This window comes from Bos taurus, chromosome 13 (genome assembly GCF_002263795.3).
Source record: "Bos taurus isolate L1 Dominette 01449 registration number 42190680 breed Hereford chromosome 13, ARS-UCD2.0, whole genome shotgun sequence".
Classification (NCBI taxonomy): domain Eukaryota; kingdom Metazoa; phylum Chordata; class Mammalia; order Artiodactyla; family Bovidae; genus Bos; species Bos taurus.
Window position 1 is genome coordinate 19,611,941 of NC_037340.1, and position 7,276 is coordinate 19,619,216.

Here is a 7,276-nt window from a genome sequence, read left to right on the forward strand (position 1 = left end):
TGCAGCTGAAGAGAAACGTTGAAGCCAGATCACTCAGGGACTTAAGAGATATTGTTAAGAATTCTGAAAGGCATCCTAAGAGCAATGGGAAACCACCGAAGTGTCTACATAAGGCAGCTGTGTGACTGGATAAGCACAGATGGTAAGGGAACAAGCACAAATGTGGATAATGGCTGGTGGGCTACTGCTATAGTCCAGGCAAGAAGGGAAGGTGGCTTATACGAGGGTGATGGCAGTGGAAAAGGACAGAAATGAATGGGCTTTACCAGACGGCAGAGAGAAAATAAAACTCATTGATTAACTGCATGTGAAGGCTAAGAGGAAAGGGCCAACAAGGATGAGGATTTCTGTCACACAGAAGGATGTGACAGAGGGGGACTTTTAAATTGAAGCCTGAGTGATAAAGAAGAACCTGATATGTAAAGATGTAGGAGGAGAAATTGCAAGCGGAGAAAAGGTGTAGATGGGTGGTTGAAACAAGGATGGAAGGCAGGTCAGTGGATTTGAGATGCTGATAACACTGAAGAATCACTGGTGTGATTTACCAGGGGGATAGGTTATAGTGTCTCAAAAAAGAGGTGTTCAAAATCAAGATAGTTTCTCTTGCATTTCAGGTCTTAATCAGTAATTCAAACCCCTTTGGCCAGATGTACTCACTATTCAGTTTTTCAAATTTTACAAAGCTAATATGATACACATGTCACACCCTGATGGGGTCCATACAGTGGTGCCCTAGAATCAAACACAGTAATGTAGCAAAATGGTGAATAGTCACATGAAGTAGGACAAATAAAGATCATTAAGAGCCTGGCGACAAGTCAAATCAGGTGAGTTGTCCAAGTTGGTCGGTTTTGGCCTCCAGATGAGTAGCAATAAGTAAATAAATAAGTAAACAAAGGCATCAGAGCTGTTTGGTTTGGGATTTCAGATAAGATATTGTAAATATAACAATCCTCTGTGTCTCAAGTCCTTTGAATTTTTCTCTTTTTTCTATAAGAGATGTAACATACTCTTTGAAGAAGACAGCCATAATGCTCAAGCAATAAGGTAATACTGAGGTTCTGTTTCTCTGAATGTTACACAAGTTTATACCATTGATCATCTAGAGGAGTAACATTTTACACACGAAAACTTAACCTCCTATAAAAATATGTGAACAAAAGAAGACTCACTTTGGTGGGGTTGGGGAAGGTTGTGGGGAATTTATCCCAAGTATACCAGTTCTGAGGTCAGATTTATGGGGGGATCCACCCCACAGCTGTGCTTCAATCCTCTTTAGAGACACAGGCTTCCCACCCCCTTTCCTGAGTTGGTGAATCATAATCAGAAAACAGAGATGAAAGTCCTAGGAAATATGCATTATGCTCCATTGTGTAACTGTATAATGATTGTACTATACATGCTGGATCAGAGATTGACTGAAAACTGGAGAATGAAACAAAGTTTGGCTAATTCTGGACCAAATCCAGCAGGCAGATAAATGAGGCCATCCTGATCTTCTGCCAAGGCCAGGGCTATAGATAACTGTACTGGGCATGGGTATGTGAAAAAATAAGTTGAGGGAAAGTTTAGATAAGGAGACTGACAGATGTGGTAAGTTTGTTCAGAATGGGTTATTAAAAAATAACAACCAAAAAAGCAGTATAGCACAGGGAGCTCAGCTCTGTGATGACCTAGGTGGGTAGGATGCAGGGGTTGGGAGGGACTCTCAAGAGGGAGGGGATATATGTATACATATAGCTGATCCACGTCATTGTACAGTAGAAACTAACACAACATGGGAAGCAATTATCTTCCAATGAAAAAATAAATTAAAAAAAACAACAACTTTCTCTGTCCTTAAGTTTCAATCATCTTTCCCTGCTTCAAGCAATGTTTCTGGCAATGTTCCATCATGTTGATGGAGTACCAACCTTTTTAGTCTCTTTTGTCATTACTAAAGCAGATCTGTTCTCCTTCTGAGTGATTTTTTTTTTTCTAACAGGACATTTCTGAATTGCCACAGAGTGTGCAATGGTAGCCCATTAAGAAGTTTTTTATTCCAAAAGCTTAGGAAAGCCATGTATTTAATTAGGATAAGGCTAAGTAAGCTCATTAGCTTTGTGAGTGTCTTTCTGACAAAGTACATTCCAGGTGGAAAGAAGAGGGAGAGGAAGAAGGAACAAAAGTTGGAAGGCTGAAGAATGCATAAATCCATGGACTTCATTCCCACAGGACAGAGTGTGTAGGTAGAGTTCATGTCAGTGAAGAGTGGAAATGATTGTCACTACCCAGTTTCTTGGCTCCTAACACTAGGCTGCAGAATTGGAATTTAGTGCATTTGTCTGCAAAAACAATGCCATTGAAAGGGTTTGGAATAAGAAAATGTCATTATCATATTTATATAGCTTTTCCCCTACAACTCAAACCGCTTTGCCTTCTTGAGTCATTTAATGTGTCTATGGCTTTAGGGGAACTCAAGTTAATTTGAGTCCTTGTCCTAGTTTTTACTGACTTCCAAGACCTGAAATCTAAAAATTAGAGTCTGCCGGTGACTCAAACTCTCTGAACTTCATTTTCCTTGTATGTAAGTGGGGATTGTAATACTAATTTTATCACATCCCTGCGAGGATCAAATAAGCAAAGATGGAAACCACACTGCGTAGCGCACAGCACAAAATAGATGCTCATCACGAGCTGGTTCTCCTCCCACGCCTCCCACGGCTTCTAATAATTAGGATGCTAACATCAGAAAGAAAATATCCCCCATGTCAACCTTTGTATTATTTCTCTATTCAGTTTAGCAGAATTTTATATGGCACATTGTGAGGCCCTGGGACAAAGATGAATAAAAGAGAATCCCTCTTCTTGAGGATCCTATAGTCTAAGAAAGGAGGTGAAGACCACATCAGTAACCAGAAGACACCACATAAGAAGAATTAACAAAATACCAAGAACACAGAAGGTAGGGTATCTTGGAGCTAGTGGTTCTGGGAAGACTTCATAAAAGAGCTGATACTTTATGTCAGCTTTGAAGAATGAGGAAATAGATGGATGGGCAAATCACATCAAAGTAGGATTTAAGAAAGGGTCAACCAGCAGAACATGATTCCATAAAGAATATGAGACCAAGTTATAAAGGAATATATTTGTCCTACTATGAGTGTGAATTTTATCCTGTACATACAAGAGATCATAAAAGGTGCTCAAGCAGATTTGATATTTTTGAGAGTGGTATAACAGGGTAGAATGGAACACCAGAGCTGGGAGACCTCCAAGAGCCACAGAGACTTCCAAGCTCCAAGCTTTGGTATCTTGATGGATGATATAACCAAGATGAAGAGTCTAAGAAGAAAAGTTGGGGGAAGTGGACTGAAGAGGGAGACAATATTATTTGAGACCCTTTGGATTTGAATTGACTCTGGCCCATCCACATGGAAATCTGGGTTTGAAGTACAGTAGAGAGATCATGATGGATTCAAGGAATCACAGATTATATGTGAGAGTTAAAGCCAAGAATGGGCTCCCAGGTGGCTCAGTGGTAAAAACAATTCACCTGACAAGCAGGAGATGTGGGTCCATCCCTGGGTCAGGAAGATTCCCTGGAGAAGAAAATGGCAGCCCACTCCAGTATTCTTGCCTGGAGAATTCCATAGACAGAGGAGCCTGGAAGGCTACAGTTCATGGGGTCGCAAACTGTTGGACATGACTTAGAGACTAAACAACAACAACAAAGTCATGAATGGGACCAGCTTCAACTAGGAACATTTTGAATATGAAGAAAAGAGGGCTAAGGGTGGAATGATAGGGATGACAGTGTGGGTCATAGTGTGGAAAAAAAAAAAAAAAGAGAGGAGCAATATCAATGATACAGATGGAAAAAGAACGTCTAGGAAGTCAGTGGAGAAAGCCAAAAAAGGTTAATCATGCTTAAAGCAGAAAGAAGTCAAACATATTTAGGGATATATATGTATATAATGGAGAAGGCAATGGCACCCCACTCCAGTACTCTTGCCTGGAAAATCCCATGGACGGAGGAGCCTGGTAGGTTACAGTCCATGGGGTCGCTAAGAGTCAGACACAACTGAGCGACTTCACTTTTACATCTCACTTTCATGCATTGGAGAAGGAAATGGCAACCCACTCCAGTGTTCTTGCCTGGAGAATCCCAGGCACAGGGGAGCCTGGTGGGCTGCTGTCTATGGGGTTGCGCAGAGTCGGACACGACTGAAATGACTTAGCAGCAGCAGCAGCAACATGTATATAATATAAGTAAAACATATTTAAGGACATATATATATATTCCTGTATAGTCATTTAAGAACCAAGTGAAATACTTATCTGAATTTGTCCTTCTCCTTGTCTTATTATAGAATGGCTCCAAGTAGAAGCAATTTCCTAAAGAGATTATTAGTTCTCTTCACTCTTTGATGATCTCTGTTAGATGATTTTCATTCTTTGATGGCACCATTTGATCATCCTGTGTCCACTTTCTTTACAATACGATTAATCCCATTTAACGACACAAGACATATTTTCCCGAGGTTCTACCAAACATGCTCCTTTCCTATCCAACGAGCTTTCCTCACTCCTAACTGCTTACAGAATCAAGTATAGAATCCTTTCCTTTGGCATTAGACACCCTTCCCATGCAAGTAACACCCTCATGGTCTGTTAGAGTCTGATGTCTATCTTCTCCCCCTGGTGTACTCACTGTCCTCTGACAAAACTGCTTACAGAATCAAGTATAGAATCCTTTCCTTTGGCATTAGATACCCTTCCCATGCAAGTAACACCCTCATGGTCTGTTAGAGTCTGATGTCTATCTTCTCCCCCTGGTGTACTCACTGTCCTCTGACAAATCTTACACATTTATGCCTCAAATGGTGTTGAAACACCTGAGGTAATTCCCTCGACCCTCCACTTAGAAGGGAACAGAGATGCCATGTCATTCCTACACATCCTTGAAGGCTCAGCTCAAGTTCTCTCCTACTAAACTTCACTCTGCTTTTCTAACCTTCTATAGTTTTTATTTGGTATTCATCAGGCCTGAGACCCACAGACCTGAGCTGGGCCCCTAAATGACTGTGTGATGTTTGGAAACATCTCTGATTCTCTGTTTTCTCTCTTATAAAGTGAGATCATTTTTAAGGTTCTTAAGCTCCAAAATCACATGATCACATAAGCTGCAGTGTGTGTGTAGCTAAAGGGATAGAAGGTTCTGAAACAGAAGAGAACAAATCGAAACCATGATGCTGGGCATGTGCACACCACATATACACAAGGCTGCAGGTGCACGCATGCGCGCGCGCACACACACACACACTCATCCAGTAATGAATGAATATCTTCCAAGCAATGGGGCTTCCCTGGTGGCTCAGCTGGTAAAGAATCTTCCTGCAGTGTGGGAGACTTGAGTTCAATCCCTGGGTTGGGAAGATTCCCTGGAGAAGGGAATGGCTACCAATGGCAGTATTCTGGCCTGCAGAAATCCATGGACTGTATAGGGGGTCGCAAAGAGTTGGATGCAACTGAGCAGCTTTCACTTTCCAAGCAATGAATACACTAACACTGGGACTTCACCAATGAACTAGGTTTTGGGACCAAGCATATATATATAGAATGGGATGATGGTGACATAGTCATGGACTGTGTCAAGCATGTCACAGAATTGGAAGCTAAGTCCAGAAGAAATGTCAGCTTTTGCAACACTATCAACAAAGTAGAGTGAAGATCCTTATCACCTAACTTGGATGACTCACCTCATGTTCTCCTCTCATGAATATTGCTTCATCTTCTCAAAACCCTCTGAGTATATTAGTCATAATTCCTGAGTACTTTTTTAGTTCTTTTTCCCTCCTTGAATTATTTCTCTTTCCTTTGGGGTCGGTTTTCTTTACTGGTATTTTACTTTTGTGCTGTAAATCCAATGCTTGTTGACCCATGGTTGGCCCTTCAGACTTAAGAATGAGAGAGTAATTTATATATCGTATAAATTTATTTATATGTCTGCCTTTCTTACTGGACAGTAAAATCTTTGAGGGAAAGCCTTATGTTTTATTCACCTTTTTTGCTACAGTTCTTTTGCAAACTTGGGATACAGTATTACAAAGATAGTATTTAGAAAATAGTAATTGATCCTTTCTTTTCTATTCATACTTATTTGGAGTAAGGGTGACATTAATAACAAGAAAGACTGAGTCAGCTATGTAACTGTATTCTGTGATCAACAGTTGAATCATTACACCATTAATCACACAAATGAAAAGTTTCATCTGGAAACAAGCAGGCAGAAGGCAGATGACATGAGGCATTAAAGGAACAATGAAATATTTGAATGACTTTTGAACAAATACCATTTCATATGATGGGCACTTACCCATATCAGATACTATTCTGAAAATTCAACATGAAAATCTCTCAAGCCTGTCTTTCCCCCATTTTACAGACATAAAATCAAAAGGCAAAAGCATAAAGTAATATTGCCAAGGCCACATGGTTAATAAATGGCAAAGCCAAATTTTGTCTCCCAGCCGACCATTTCTAACCTAGTCATTAAACCTCTAACTATCATAAATTAAAGGCTTTAGAATTTGGATGTGGGTGAAATTTGTTAGCAATTGGACCTTCCCAGTGATGAACTGATAGGATCAAAGGCAGGGAAGTCAAGAGGAGATATTTGCAGTGATCAGTAAGTCAGATCTTCAAGATCTACACCAAAGTCAGGAGGCTCTTGATGGCAGTCTTGTGGACATAAGCGTGTCTATTCTCCCCAAGTGAAATGCAGGGTCCTGTGGGGTATGGATAGCATCATGTTCTTCTCTCCATATTGTTCTATTAACATAGTAAGCACAAATATTTGTCAGTTAATTTTGAAATGCTTTCTACCACCTTGCCTTTCAGATCAGGCTCGGTTATCTCTTCTCTGTGATGTTTAGCAGGAAAGCAAAGGCACAGATAGATGACTTCTAAAGCTCCCTTTCAGGGCTATGCTATGGTAGGGGACAAAAATAGACAGGAAAAAGCACCAACATCCTTGTGGCCTTCTGTGGCACAGTTGGAGAGAGCTATGCCAGAGTTTCTGATTTTTAAAGATTGTTTTTTAAAAAAAATTTTTTTAAAGATAAAATGGAGTTCTGAGCAATTCTCAAAATGGCTTATTGATCATGCCACCCGGGTTTTCTAAACTCCACCCTGGATATATAAGAAATAGCAAACTGGTGTTGGGAAAAGGAGCTAGTCTTTCTGATAGCCTCAAGGATATGTCAGATGTAAGAGCAAGCTGTCTAAATATTTC